This window comes from Drosophila rhopaloa, unplaced genomic scaffold, assembly GCF_018152115.1.
Source record: "Drosophila rhopaloa isolate 14029-0021.01 unplaced genomic scaffold, ASM1815211v1 contig_162, whole genome shotgun sequence".
Lineage (NCBI taxonomy): Eukaryota > Metazoa > Arthropoda > Insecta > Diptera > Drosophilidae > Drosophila > Drosophila rhopaloa.
The window spans coordinates 642,284-656,819 of NW_025335042.1; positions in this window are offsets into that span (position 1 = coordinate 642,284).

The following is a 14,536-nucleotide window of genomic DNA, read 5'->3' on the forward strand; positions in this document are numbered from 1 at the left end:
TAACTTAACTTTCTATATTGTCCTTATGGCACCTCTCGCGATCTCGTTTTTATGGCTACGGGGAATAGGGCTCCGCGCGTAATAAGCACTGCTTGGTGTCGTAAGGGCAGCTTGTTTATGCTAATTGTTAGTGGGTACATAATAATAATAAAATGTGCACGTCTCATTTGGCCAAATCCTTGTGAACAGCCATCAAAAATGTATTCAATTACACAGGTAAATATTAATATTATTATTATTAATAGTCGAGTCGTTTAAGTCACGTCCGTATATCTATCCGTATGAACGCCGAAATCACACACGCACCTAGTGTCGTTTGCCGTTCAGATCGGAAAATGGCGCCATCAGCTGGGGCGAATCTTTTAGTCAAGGATCTCGACTAAAACGTATCTCTAGTTTTATAGTTATGAAACAAAGGTCCGCATGAATACGTCCTAATCATTAAAACTTTCGAATGATTTTGAGTCTTATTAAATAAAGTTGAGTTTGAAAAATGACTTATAAGAATAATGAGTTGGCATGATTAAATGATGAAGTAGACATGGTCGAGCCGTATAGTACAATTTTTTTCTTCAACCACTTGGCTGGGAGACTGGGCATTGCCCATTGCGTGCAAATAAAATATACCCCATCAAGTCCGAACTGCACGTTAAGTATTTCGTTCAGCAGCTGTTAAAATGAAAAATGTTGAGTTGCAACCCCAATAACGTTATAGCTTTGTTTAGTTTTCGTCATCATCTCTCCATGAATAACGTCGGCGATCCAAATACCGCGAAAAGCTGCTATAATTAAATTACCTTTCCTCGAGATCAGACGACTGCCTTTTACATTTTTTTAGTTTTTGAATTAGGAGCTATCATTTGTTAGCGTTTCCGGAGTGAACACAGTTAGACTAGTTACTCATCGTTAGATGTAGATGTGCGCTACGTGAGAAATCTTAGTTGGGCACTGTGCTCATACGTCACTTGATTTAAGAAAACGGCCATTTGCAAATTTGTGTGCATGGTGGTAACAATGAAAATATTTCTTTGGTGGCGCGACGCGTGGGTTTGACTGAGCCATATTGTAGGTAGCTTCTCCATTCTCTACGCTTGCAAAACGACAACTGACACTCTTTCCCCGTTCTTTGCCTCCGCTCTTTCCTTTACAGGTTGCATTATACATACATCGTTTACATTCATTATTTTAAGAGTAATATTGCCATTGAAGAATAATTTAAATTAAAACTAATTCATGAATAACAAAAAAAGAAGCTAACTTCGGCAAGCAACATTTCGTTTTCTATGCCTATATTCCTATAAACAATGAAGCTATGTCGATTTTGCGCTGCATTTTGCCATCGTTTTGATGGCTATAAGGTATTGCTGTCCGATAACTTGAAAAAAGCAATACAGTTTTTTTTTTAATTTTTTGATTTTACAATGGGAGCTATATAATAAAGATTTTCGTTTTTAATTTAATTAAAACCGTAATTACGTGGTATTTAAATATTACAAAACCCCAAAAACAAAACAAAAAAATTAAAAACAACAAAGTTATATTTAAAAAAATTTTTTTCCGATTGTTCCTATTGGAGCTATATGACTTAGTCGCCCGATCCGGATCGTTCCGACTTATATACTACCTGCAAAAGAAACAAAACTTTTGGGAACTAGTCTGCGTAGAAACGGACGGACGGACATAGCTAGATCGACTCTCATGCTGATCAAGAATATATATTCTTTATACGGTCGGAAATGTCTCCTTCACTGCGTTGCAAACTTTTGACTGAAATTATAATACCCTCTGCAAGGGTATACAAACGACCACACTAGAAATTATGTAAGAGGTCTATAACATAGATGCCAATTTTAGAGATAGAATTTAACTGTAACACTACTAATAATAATAATCGTTGTCATTTTTTACGGAAATTTATTGCTTAAATTATAAAAATTGCAAAACAAGTGTCTATCTAAGTGTCAGATCTAAATTATTATCATAAAACAAGAAAGAAAAGCTAACTCGGGCGGAGCCGAAGTTGATATACCTGCAGAATATTCTGTAAATTATATTCTCCAAAATTATTCATATGATGCAATCTTAATACTCATAAAAATCCCAACTTCCTAACTTTAAAAACACCAAAGTTATGGCATTTCCAATCGTTCAGTTATATGGCAGCTATAGGATATAGTCGGCCGATCCTTATGAAATTTGATAGGTTGGATTGATTGGTTAAAATAGAACCCATAGAAAATCCCAACTTCCTAACTTAACAAAAACCAAAGTTGTGGCATTTCCGATCAATCAGTTATATGGTGGCTATAGGATATAGTCGGCCGATCCTTATGAAATTTGGTAGTTCGGATTGACAGGCCAAATATAACACCCATAGAAAATCCCAACTTCCTAACTTCACAAACACCAAAGTTATGGCATTTCCGATCAATCAGTTATATGGCAGCTATAGGATATAGTCGGCCGATCTTTATGAAATTTGGTAGGTCGGATTGATTGGCCAAATATAAAACCCATATAAAATTCCAACTTCCTAACTTAACAAACAGCAGAGTTATGGCATTTCCGATCAATCAGTTATATGGCAGCTATAGGATATAGTCGGCCGATCCCGGCCGTTCCGACTTATATACTGCGTGCAAAGGAAAGAAGGGTGTGTGCAAAGTTTCAATTCGATATCTTTAAACTGAGAGACTAGTTCGCGTAGAAACAGACAGACGGACAGACAGACGGACAGACAGACGGACAGACGGACAGACGGACAGACGGACAGACGGACAGACGGACATGGCTATATCAACTCAGGAGGTGATCCTGATCAAGAATATATATACTTTATAGGGTCGGAGATGTCTCCTTCACTGCGTTGCACACTTTTGACCAAAATTATAATACCCTCTGCAAGGGTATAAAAACGATTATTATGAGTTTATTGCCAAAAAAGAAAAAAAATTCAAATCAAACTAATTCATTAATAAAATTGACCACACTAGAAATTGATCAGATAGAATTTTACTTTTGGGCTCAACGACCCCTAGAAACATATTAAAATCTGAATAAAGTTATATGGAGATATATAGATTAGATTTCTCTCATATGATACTTTTCTCGAAAACACAAAAAAGTAATCTTATTATCAACAATTTGAGGAGTTATAGTTAGGTCGATTGTTAAAGGCAATTCCTTATTTGAAAAATTCATAGACTTTATAATTAAAAAAAAATCCTAGCTTAGAATGTAACGAATTATGCATAATTTGATACGTCATATAAGTCGTTAGCACAGAACAGACCCATTTTTAAAGCCATTGTGAACAAGCATGTTAGAGAGGCTGTAAATGAAACAAGCGTCTAACACTGTTGAGTTGATATTTCAAACTGATTTTATTTCTTAAAATCCTAGCTTAGGTAGCTAGACGCAACAATTTGGTGTAGTTACAATTTTATTGCCTAAACATATACAGGCTCTTATCTCTGTGATATGTGCGTTCTTTCTGAACATTCTGCCAAAGGCCGGCAAAACTGATATAAGATTTATGGACAATTATGCTTTAACGATTTAGTGGACTGTAATTTTTTATTTCATTTAATTTTTTAACTTAAATCTTATTTATATTTCCTCTTAAACATTAAATTTTCTTATAGCTTAAATTAACATTGGCTTGAATTTGTCTTTCTTAACAATAAAAATTATAACACTTCGCGTTCTGATGAACATTCTGCCTAAGGCCCGGCAAGCTTGACATTAATTAAAAATATATTTTATTTTCGACATTTGAGCAAACAAAGATTTAATGAACTGTAAATTTTATAATTTTTTTAATATATTTATTTATTTTTTTACTTAATTATTGACTTTAAATTCCTGGCAACGTGCCGGCGAAAGTTATGGCTTCTAGTCTTCGTCTAATGAAACGCTGGCAACGTGCCGGCGAAAGTTATGGCTTCTAGTCTTCGTCTAATGAAACATTTTTTCACAAAGTATATTATCAACACTGCCATAACTATTAATGAAAATATAAGACCAGCATGTCCGGAAATATGATGGAAATGCAATTCCTTCAATTGTGGATGGTTTTCTTTAAGCTCTTTTATTTCTTTCTTTAGTTTATTAATTTCAATTATATGATTTAATGGTTTTAACGGATCCCACATAATTTTAGGAACTTCACTAACATCTCCTATGTATGGTTTGACAGTGTCTCTTCAGTGTCTTCTTCTTTTCTGATTGAATATCATGATGGGCTATTAAAATTTTGTCATCCGTTCTTGCATTACAATACGGCGCAATACTGAAAATCCCTTGCTCAGGCAGCTCACACAACTCCAATTGAGAGCCAGTACATTGCACCCTTATTTTTGTATTAAGCGGAACCTTCAACAGCCAACTACTTTTCTTTTCCAATTCTACCCAGTAACTTGTGGAACCAACTAGGGTTTTATATACACAATTTGAAGCTCTATTTGTTTTTAACGGGTGAACCTCACATGCGTTGTCATTCGCGGAATTCCAGGGCCAACTTCCTTTGCATATCCCTTTACTTTGTTGCCATTTTTGACATTGATTTATGGTTGCCTCACTCATTATATGATACGAATCGATTTCAAAATTATAAATCAAATATTCGGAAGTTATGTGCACCATTATCATTTTATCTACATTCCTAATAGGCAACGGAATTAGCCAGAACAATTTAGACGGATACCTACTAAACAAAGGCACCTTGTACTGATGATTGATTTATTCTCTATAAATAATCCCCTCGCTATCAATAAAGTATACACCTCCTTAAGTTCCGTTCCTGACCTCTTCCCTGGAATTATTAGATTTTCCGACAGATTTTCCTGAATTTTAGCAATCTCACTTTTAAGCTGATTTGGCCTAGGAATGTTTGTATTCAGCCTACCGTGATTAATATCAATTAAAAAGCTTATAATCCCTGATTGCACCTTTTCACCTTATTCAATTAAGGAGTGAAGCTGTTTGGTTACCATAAAGAATTGTATCGATTCTTTGTACACATAGTAACTCTCTTTAAGAATTGGCGTTGACGTCCTCGGATGTTCTTTTTAATAAATTAGAAGTCTAATCAACAACTGAAGTTTGCTTTTGAACTAATTTATCTATGTTCCTCTGATTGTCTAATTAGTTCTTCATATTTTCTTCTAATTGTTCCCTGTCATCTTCATCCATTATACCAAATAAAATATGATACAATGAACCCATAAACTCGAAAGGCGCACGCTTGGTTCTTGATCTTGGTTGTATCATAAATAATTTATTATTCTCTTCTAGTTCTAATAACTGATTTTGCATATTATCCAAAACTAGATTGCATTGGTCTTCAAAGCTATGAAGTTTTTCACAAACTTTTCTCATTTCCTTTATCAGTGCTTTTCCTTTTGAAATCATCTTGAAATAGGCATCCATGTTATAATAAATCAATAAATTCCAAGATGTACTTACAATTTCTACAACACCTAGTGGATCTAAACATATTGCTGCAGTACTATTAATTTTTTGTACATCAAACACAATCTTTTAGGTGAGGTCCTTCCGGCGGGATAAAATGCCACTGAATTTTTTCGGTTTCCTCTTCTGCAGCTACTCTGGAGTTATATTGTATGGTTTTTACCAATTCTTTGTCTAACTTCCGTGCAGCTCCTATAAAATTAGTACCAATTACGGTTTAGCGTCGCTTGTGAACAGTTGTGTTTACCTTTGTGCTCTGAGTTTTTGTATTTTTTCAATGATTTTGTGCGAGTGTTTTGTGTTTATTTATTTGCAAAGCTTAACTTAATATCTGTGTTAGAAATTTTAAATAGATCTCCCAGTAAACGGGTATGTGTTTATAATTGTTTTAACATTTCTATTAGATTTGTTTAATCTCGTAGCTTTGTTAGTATAATTTACGCTCTCTATACTTGCTAGAACTCTTTTACTCCCTCTCAATCTCTCCCGCTCTATTTTATAACTGTAATTTACTCTCTATGAACTTCTGGTAGACTTTTTCGTTTATTTCTCTAACTCTCTCTCTCTCTCTTTTGCATGCTGTACATTGCATTTGTTTATTGATTAAAGTTGTTGTGTTGCACAAGCCACGCTCAGTCGATATAAGATTTATTCTCTCGTGCTCTCTTTTTTCTATTTAATTTGTGATCTCGCGCTCTTACTTTTTTCGTGTTATGTCCCCTTGTGGTTTTTGGATTTGATCCCAGTGCCAAATTTACTTTGATGTATTTTTCATATTTCTTATTATACCCGTTACTCGTAGAGTAAAAGGGTATATTGTATTCGTGCAAAAGTATGTAACAGGTAGAAGGAAGCGTTTCCGACCCTATAAAGTATATATATTCTTGTTCAGGATCACTAGCCGAGTCGATTTAGCCATGTCCGTGTGTCCGTCTGTCTGTCTGTCTGTCCGTATGAACGCTGAGATCTCGGAAACTATAAAAGCTAGAAGATTGGCATTTTGCATGTAGATTTTAGAAGTTCCTACGCAGCGCAAGTTTGTTTCAAAATGGTGCCACGCCCCCTTTAACGCCCACAATCTCTTATATACGATTTTAAAAATTTAAATATTTCGGAAAAGTAAAAATGCAGTTTTATTGTGTTTATCAATACCTATCGAAATGTAGAAAAAATTTTTCAAATCGGACCATTCGTTATAAAGTTATGCGTGATCAAAGTTTCTATCTCCATCTCCCTCGCACTCCCTTTAGCTGAGTAACGGGTATCTGATAGTCGGGGCACCCGACTATAGCGTTCTCTCTTGTTTTTTTATTTGCTTTAAACTTACAATGGCTCTTGTCTGTTCTAAAAAAAATTGTACTCTTGCGTCTTCAACTAAAGACCCTTTTATTTTTTGCTGGCTCTGCGATTCGATGATGCACGTTAAATGTGCAGGATTTACTGGCAGAGTCAAAGATTTCATTGATCTTAATTCTGGTCTAATGTGGTCATGTGGGTCCTGCAAGGAAATGGTAGTTGAGATGAGCGGCTTTATGAAGCAGACTCGAGACAGCCTATTGAATATCTCAGGAGCTTTTAAAGAACTCAATGAGGGGTTCAATTCCGTCTGTGCCCAGTTTAATAATAAAAAATTATTAACCGAGTCGCCTAAACGTAAAAAAGCCAGTTTAACCGCCGTTAATATGATTGTGGAATCCACCCCAAATCCGAACTTGGTAGCAGCAGTTTCTGTTGACACAGGGGTAAATGAACCAACTGTGCCTATGGATACAGCTAGTTCGGGTGGAACCTCTGTTTCCAGAATAAAATCTACAGTACTAGCTAAGTCAAAGAATTCGTTGCCGACCGTACCTACATGTACAGTAGGCACCGTTCCTGGTTCTCAGCCCAGTGTAGTTCAGACTGCTGCTGGGGGCGTAAGAAACTTTCAGTTGTTCCACAAAGGAAGCAATTATTTGTTTCTAGATTCACCCCAGATACCACATCTGAGCATGTTTTGGAATTTATACGTGAAAAATTCCCATCCGAGGATATTGCAGTTGAACAATTTCGATTTTCTTACGCTCGTAGGATATCGTCTTTTAAAATATTTGCTCCACCTGATGTGTTTAATGTGTTACTTTCTGAAAGTTTTTGGCTTAATGATGATTTAGTAATTAAAGAATTTGTTCCAAATAAACCGAGAACAAATAACACCCCTCCACTGTGCCAAAAAACTAAAAAGTTTATTCTTGGCGTATCAAAATGTTAGGGGACTAAATATGAAGCTACACAAGCTTTATGCCGACTCCTCTGCATTCACCGAAGATATTTTGGCTTTTACGGAAACTTGGCTAAAACCAGAGATATCTGACTCTGAAGTTCTGTCAAATAACTTTAATACTTATAGGGCCGATCGCTCCTCACGTAGGGGGCGGTGTACTGATTGCCGTTACCTCTAGCCTAACATCCGAAAGAATTCTCACTCATATCCCAAATTAACTTGAATTTGTAAGTGTGAAAGTTTCCTTGCAATCTCTATCTATTTTTGTTACATTTTCCTATATTCCACCTGGCTCTGATCTAGTAATTAATGAGCACCATGTGTCCGCAATAAAATCCGTACTATCCCTTCTTTCTAACAGAGACCTTTTAATTGTTTTGGGTGACTTTAATCTACCTGATATTTCTTGGTCTCCTCCCACTGACTCACTTGTCGCTATACCTTTATCCGCCCATGATTTGGAGATGGCCTTTTAGAATCATCGTTACAGCAAGTAAGCTTTATACGAAATTCTTTAAATAGACAATTAGATCTTGTGTTTGTTTCAGACCCGTCCGAGGTCACGGTATGAAGAATTGACGCTCTTGTTGTACCTGAAGACCGATATCATCCAACAATGGAATTGACAATTTGCCTCCCCTGCTCTGATACCCCCTCTCCTTTAGTGCCCCCAACTAAAATTAGATGTTTTCGTAAATGTGACTATAATAAACTTAACGATATGATTTCTCATTATAATTGGACAGACTTGTACAATTGTACAGACATTGAAAGTGCCACTGAACTATTCTATATAGCGTTAAATACTTTTTTTAATGAATACGTTCCTGATAGGTTTCCTTTAAACCTAAACAGGCCTCCTTGGTTTACCAATGCGCTTCAAAGACTTAAAAACCTTAAATCAAATACTTATAAAAAGTATAAAAAAATCGGGTAAGCCATCAGATTTTTCGAAATATATATCGATCGGATTTTAATGTTCTCAACAGTCATTGCTATTCTATGTATCTAAATCGATGAAAATTTGAATTTTCCAATGATCCGAAACAGTTTTTCAACTTTGTCAATGCCAAGCGTAAGTCATCGGCATTGCCTTCATCGGTACGTCTAAACTCAACGGAGGCATCGACGGATTCCGACATTGCTGATTTATTTGCTGAGTTTTTCCAAACCACTTATAGTTCGACAGCTTGGTCAAATTCTAACTACCCTAATCCCTTAAATAGGGAAATTGTATTTTTACCCCTTTAATTACTGAAAACTCTCTCTTAATAGATTTAGAAACAACAACGCCGACTTATTCTATAGGTCCAGATGGACTTCCTGGATGTGTGCTCAAGTTTTGTGCGTCAACCATTTGTAAACCGATTCTTAAACTTTTTAATTTGTCTATTTCATCATCAGTTTTTCCTACTATCTGGAAGGACTCTTTTATTATTCCACTTCATAAAAAGGGTTTCGCACCCCGACTGTTGCCAAGAATCAAAGAGGTATTTCCAAATTGTCGCCAATTCCTAAAGCATTTGAACGTATTATCACTTCTCATTTGCAACATTTATGTTCCTCGCTTATATCACCGTGTCAGCATGGTTTTGTTAAGCGAAGATCGACCACCACCAACCTTCTTGAATTGTCATCTATTGTAATAAATGGATTTCAGAAAAAAATGCAGACTGACGTTATATATACAGATTTTAGTAAGGCTTTTGACTCCGTCAACCACTCTCTTCTCTTATTCAAATTAGATCTGCTTGGGTAATCTATTAACTTTGATTTCAAGTTACTTGAATGGTAGGACTCAGAGGGTTATATTTAAGAATTCTGTTTCAAAATTGATCTACGTGACATCTAGAGTCCCTCAGGGATAGTCGCCCTCTGGCCCCTTTGCTGTTTACTTTGTTTATCAACGATCTTCCCTCTATCATAACACATTCTCGTGTACTAATGTATGCTGATGAAGTTAACCTTTGTTTATCATATAATGATATAGCGTTATATTGCAGTTGAACGATTTCGATTTTCTTACGCTCGTAAGATATCGTCTTTTAAAATATTTGCTCCACCTAATGTGTTTATTGTGTTACTTTCTGAAAGTTTTTGGCTTAATGATGATTTAGTAATTAAAGAATTTGTTCCAAATAAACCGAGAACAAATAACAGGCCCTCCACTGTGCCAAAAAACTAAAAAGTTTATTCTTGGCGTATCAAAATGTTAGGGGACTAAATATGAAGCTAAACAAGCTTTATGCCGACTCCTCTGCATTCACCGAAGATATTTTGGCTTTTACTGAAACTTGGCTAAAATCAGAGATATCTGACTCTGAAGTTCTGTCAAATAACTTTAATACTTATAGGGCCGATCGCTCCTCACGTAGGGGGCGGTGTACTGATTGCCGTTACCTCTAGCCTAACATCCGAAAGAATTCTCACTCATATCCCAAATGAAATTGAATTTGTAAGTGTGAAAGTTTCCTTGCAATCTCTATCTATTTTTGTTACATGTTCATATATTCCACCTGGCTCTGATCTAGTAATTAATGAGCACCATGTGTCCGCAATAAAATCCGTACTATCCCTTCTTTCTAACAGAGACCTTTTAATTGTTTTGGGTGACTTTAATCTACCTGATATTTCTTGGTCTCCTCCCACTGACTCACTTGTCGCTATACCTTTATCCGCCCATGATTTGGAGATGGCCTTTTAGAATCATCGTTACAGCAAGTAAGCTTTATACGAAATTCTTTAAATAGACAATTAGATCTTGTGTTTGTTTCAGACCCGTCCGAGGTCACGGTATGAAGAATTGACGCTCTTGTTGTACCTGAAGACCGATATCATCCAACAATGGAATTGACAATTTGCCTCCCCTGCTCTGATACCCCCTCTCCTTTAGTGCCCCCAACTAAAATTAGATGTTTTCGTAAATGTGACTATAATAAACTTAACGATATGATTTCTCATTATAATTGGACAGACTTGTACAATTGTACAGACATTGAAAGTGCCACTGAACTATTCTATATAGCGTTAAATACTTTTTTTAATGAATACGTTCCTGATAGGTTTCCTTTAAACCTAAACAGGCCTCCTTGGTTTACCAATGCGCTTCAAAGACTTAAAAACCTTAAATCAAATACTTATAAAAAGTATAAAAAATCGGGTAAGCCATCAGATTTTTCGAAATATGTAGTGGTTCGATCGGATTCTAATGTTCTCAACAGTCATTGCTATTCTATGTATCTAAATCGATGAAAATTTGAATTTTCCAATGATCCGAAACAGTTTTTCAACTTTGTCAATGCCAAGCGTAAGTCATCGGCATTGCCTTCATCGGTACGTCTAAACTCAACGGAGGCATCGACGGATTCCGACATTGCTGATTTATTTGCTGAGTTTTTCCAAACCACTTATAGTTCGACAGCTTGGTCAAATTCTAACTACCCTAATCCCTTAAATAGGGGAAATTGTATTTTTACCCCTTTAATTACTGAAAACTCTCTCTTAATAGATTTAGAAACAACAACGCCGACTTATTCTATAGGTCCAGATGGACTTCCTGGATGTGTGCTCAAGTTTTGTGCGTCAACCATTTGTAAACCGATTCTTAAACTTTTTAATTTGTCTATTTCATCATCAGTTTTTCCTACTATCTGGAAGGACTCTTTTATTATTCCACTTCATAAAAAGGGTTTCGCACCCCGACTGTTGCCAAGAATTAAAGAGGTATTTCCAAATTGTCGGCAATTCCCAAAGCATTTGAACGTATTATCACTTCTCATTTGCAACATTTATGTTCCTCGCTTATATCACCGTGTCAGCATGGTTTTGTTAAGCGAAGATCGACCACCACCAACCTTCTTGAATTGTCATCTATTGTAATAAATGGATTTCAGAAAAAAATGCAGACTGACGTTATATATACAGATTTTAGTAAGGCCTTTGACTCCGTCAACCACTCTCTTCTCTTATTCAAATTAGATCTGCTTGGGGTAATCTATTAACTTTGATTTCAAGTTACTTGAATGGTAGGACTCAGAGGGTTATATTTAAGAATTCTGTTTCAAAATTGATCTACGTGACATCTAGAGTCCCTCAGGGAAGTCATCTGGCCCCTTTGCTGTTTACTTTGTTTATCAACGATCTTCCCTCTATCATAACACATTCTCGTGTACTAATGTATGCTGATGAAGTTAACTTTTGTTTATCATATAATGATATAGCGTCGGGATTTAACTTACAGTCAGATATTGATTGTTTTCTTGAATGGTGTGAGTACAACCTTTTAAAGTTGAACTACCTTAAATGCAACGTTATGACTTTTTATAGGGGTACTCCTACGTTTATTAGTTATTTTCTTGAAAATACGTCACTCGACCGTATATTTTCAGTTAACGATTTAGGTGTTCTTCTGGACCCTAAACTTAAATTTGACTGCCACATAATGTCCACTGTTAATAAAGCCATGAGTGTTCTTGGCTTCATAAAGCGTTGGTCTAAAGAATTTGATGACCCTTATACGACCAAATTATTATTTACCTCCCTTGTCCGTCCTATTTTGGAATATTGTTCGACGGTTTGGAGTCTACAATATCAAGTGCACATTGACCGTATTGAGTCGGTACAAAAAAATTTTTTCTATTTGCCCTTCGTAGTTTGAACTGGGATCAAAACGTAAGGCTACCTTCCTACCAGAGTAGATTACTGTTGCATAATTTACCTACACTTGTAAATCGTAGAAAAATGATTGGTACTATTTTTATGCATAATCTTATAAGAGGTGATATTGATTCTGCAGAACTTGTAAACCGCCTAACTTTCAATGTTCCTGTTAGACTAACACGAAATTATATCCCTCTAAATTTTCCACGATGTTCATTAAATTTTTGTCTGCACGAGCCCTTTCGCGTTCTATGTAATACTTATAACAACCTTTATTATCTAATTTGCATTTCCACTTCTATCCCTTTATTAAAAACTAATATTTTAACTCATTTGCTTTTCTCTTAATTGTGCCTTTTATTTTCACTTGTGTATTGTCTCTATTTAATTTATGTATTTTCCTCGCGAACTCGCATTTTTTTCCCAAATTGATAATAGGGCCCGCGCGTAACAAGCACGTGCTTGGTGACGTTGGGCCACTTGTTTCTACTGCTCGTAGTGCATCAACGTCCATCAGAAAAAAAAAAAAAATAATTATCCGAATATATATTGGCACATTTTCCCCTTCTCGCTATAAATCTTTGTAATGCTGCTAGGAATGCATCGGAAGTGAAATCACTGACAACTTCTAAATGAATTGCCTTCTTAGCCATACATACGAACACTGAGATATAGCCTTTAAAAGTTTTTTGACCCCGATTGGGTATGCCACATTCACCCTGCAATTAGGCAAATTACTCATTATTTGTTGGCCTGTACATTGCCGATATCGCGCACAGGTGACACACTCTCTTAATACTTTCTTATCCAATACTTAAATTACATAAAGAATTGTATCGATTCTTTGTACACATAGTAACTCTCTTTAAGAATTGGCGTTGACGTCCTCGGATGTTCTTTTTAATAAATTAGAAGTCTAATCAACTTTTATCTATGTTCCTCTGATTGTCTAATTAGTTCTTCATATTTTCTTCTAATTGTTCCCTGTCATCTTCATCCATTATACCAAATAAAATATGATACAATGAACCCATAAACTCGAAAGGCGCACGCTTGGTTCTTGATCTTGGTTGTATCATAAATAATTTATTATTCTCTTCTAGTTCTAATAACTGATTTTGCATATTATCCAAAACTAGATTGCATTGGTCTTCAAAGCTATAAAGTTTTTCACAAACTTTTCTCATTTCCTCTATCAGTGCTTTTCCTTTTGAAATCATCTTGAAATAGGCATCCATGTTATAATAAATCAATAAATTCCAAGATGTACTTACAATTTCTACATCACCTAGTGGATCTAAACATATTGCTGCAGTACTATTAATTTTTTGTACATCAAACACAATCTTTTTAGGTGAGGTCCTTCCGGCGGGATAAAATGCCACTGAATTTTTTCGGTTTCCTCTTCTGCAGCTACTCTGGAGTTATATTGTATGGTTTTTACCAATTCTTTGTCTAACTTCCGTGCAGCTCCTATATAATTAGTACCAATTACGGTTTAGCGTCGCTTGTGAACAGTTGTGTTTACCTTTGTGCTCTGAGTTTTTGTATTTTTTCAATGATTTTGTGCGAGTGTTTGGTGTTTATTTATTTGCAAAGCTTAACTTAATATCTGTGTTAGAAATTTTAAATAGATCTCCCAGTAAACGGGTATGTGTTTATAATTGTTTTAACATTTCTATTAGATTTGTTTAATCTCGTAGCTTTGTTAGTATAATTTACGCTCTCTATACTTGCTAGAACTCTTTTACTCCCTCTCAATCTCTCCCGCTCTATTTTATAACTGTAATTTACTCTATATGAACTTCTGGTAGACTTTTTCGTTTATTTCTCTAACTCTCTCTCTCTCTTTTGCATGCTGTACATTGCATTTGTTTATTGATTAAAGTTGTTGTGTTGCACAAGCCACGCTCAGTCGATATAAGATTTATTCTCTCGTGCTCTCTTTTTTCGATTTAATTTGTGATCTCGCGCTCTTACTTTTTTCGTGTTATGTCCCCTTGTGGTTTTTGGATTTGATCCCAGTGCCAAATTTACTTTGATGTATTTTTCATATTTCTTATTATACCCGTTACTCGTAGAGTAAAAGGGTATATTGTATTCGTGCAAAAGTATGTAACAGGTAGAAGGAAACGTTTTCGA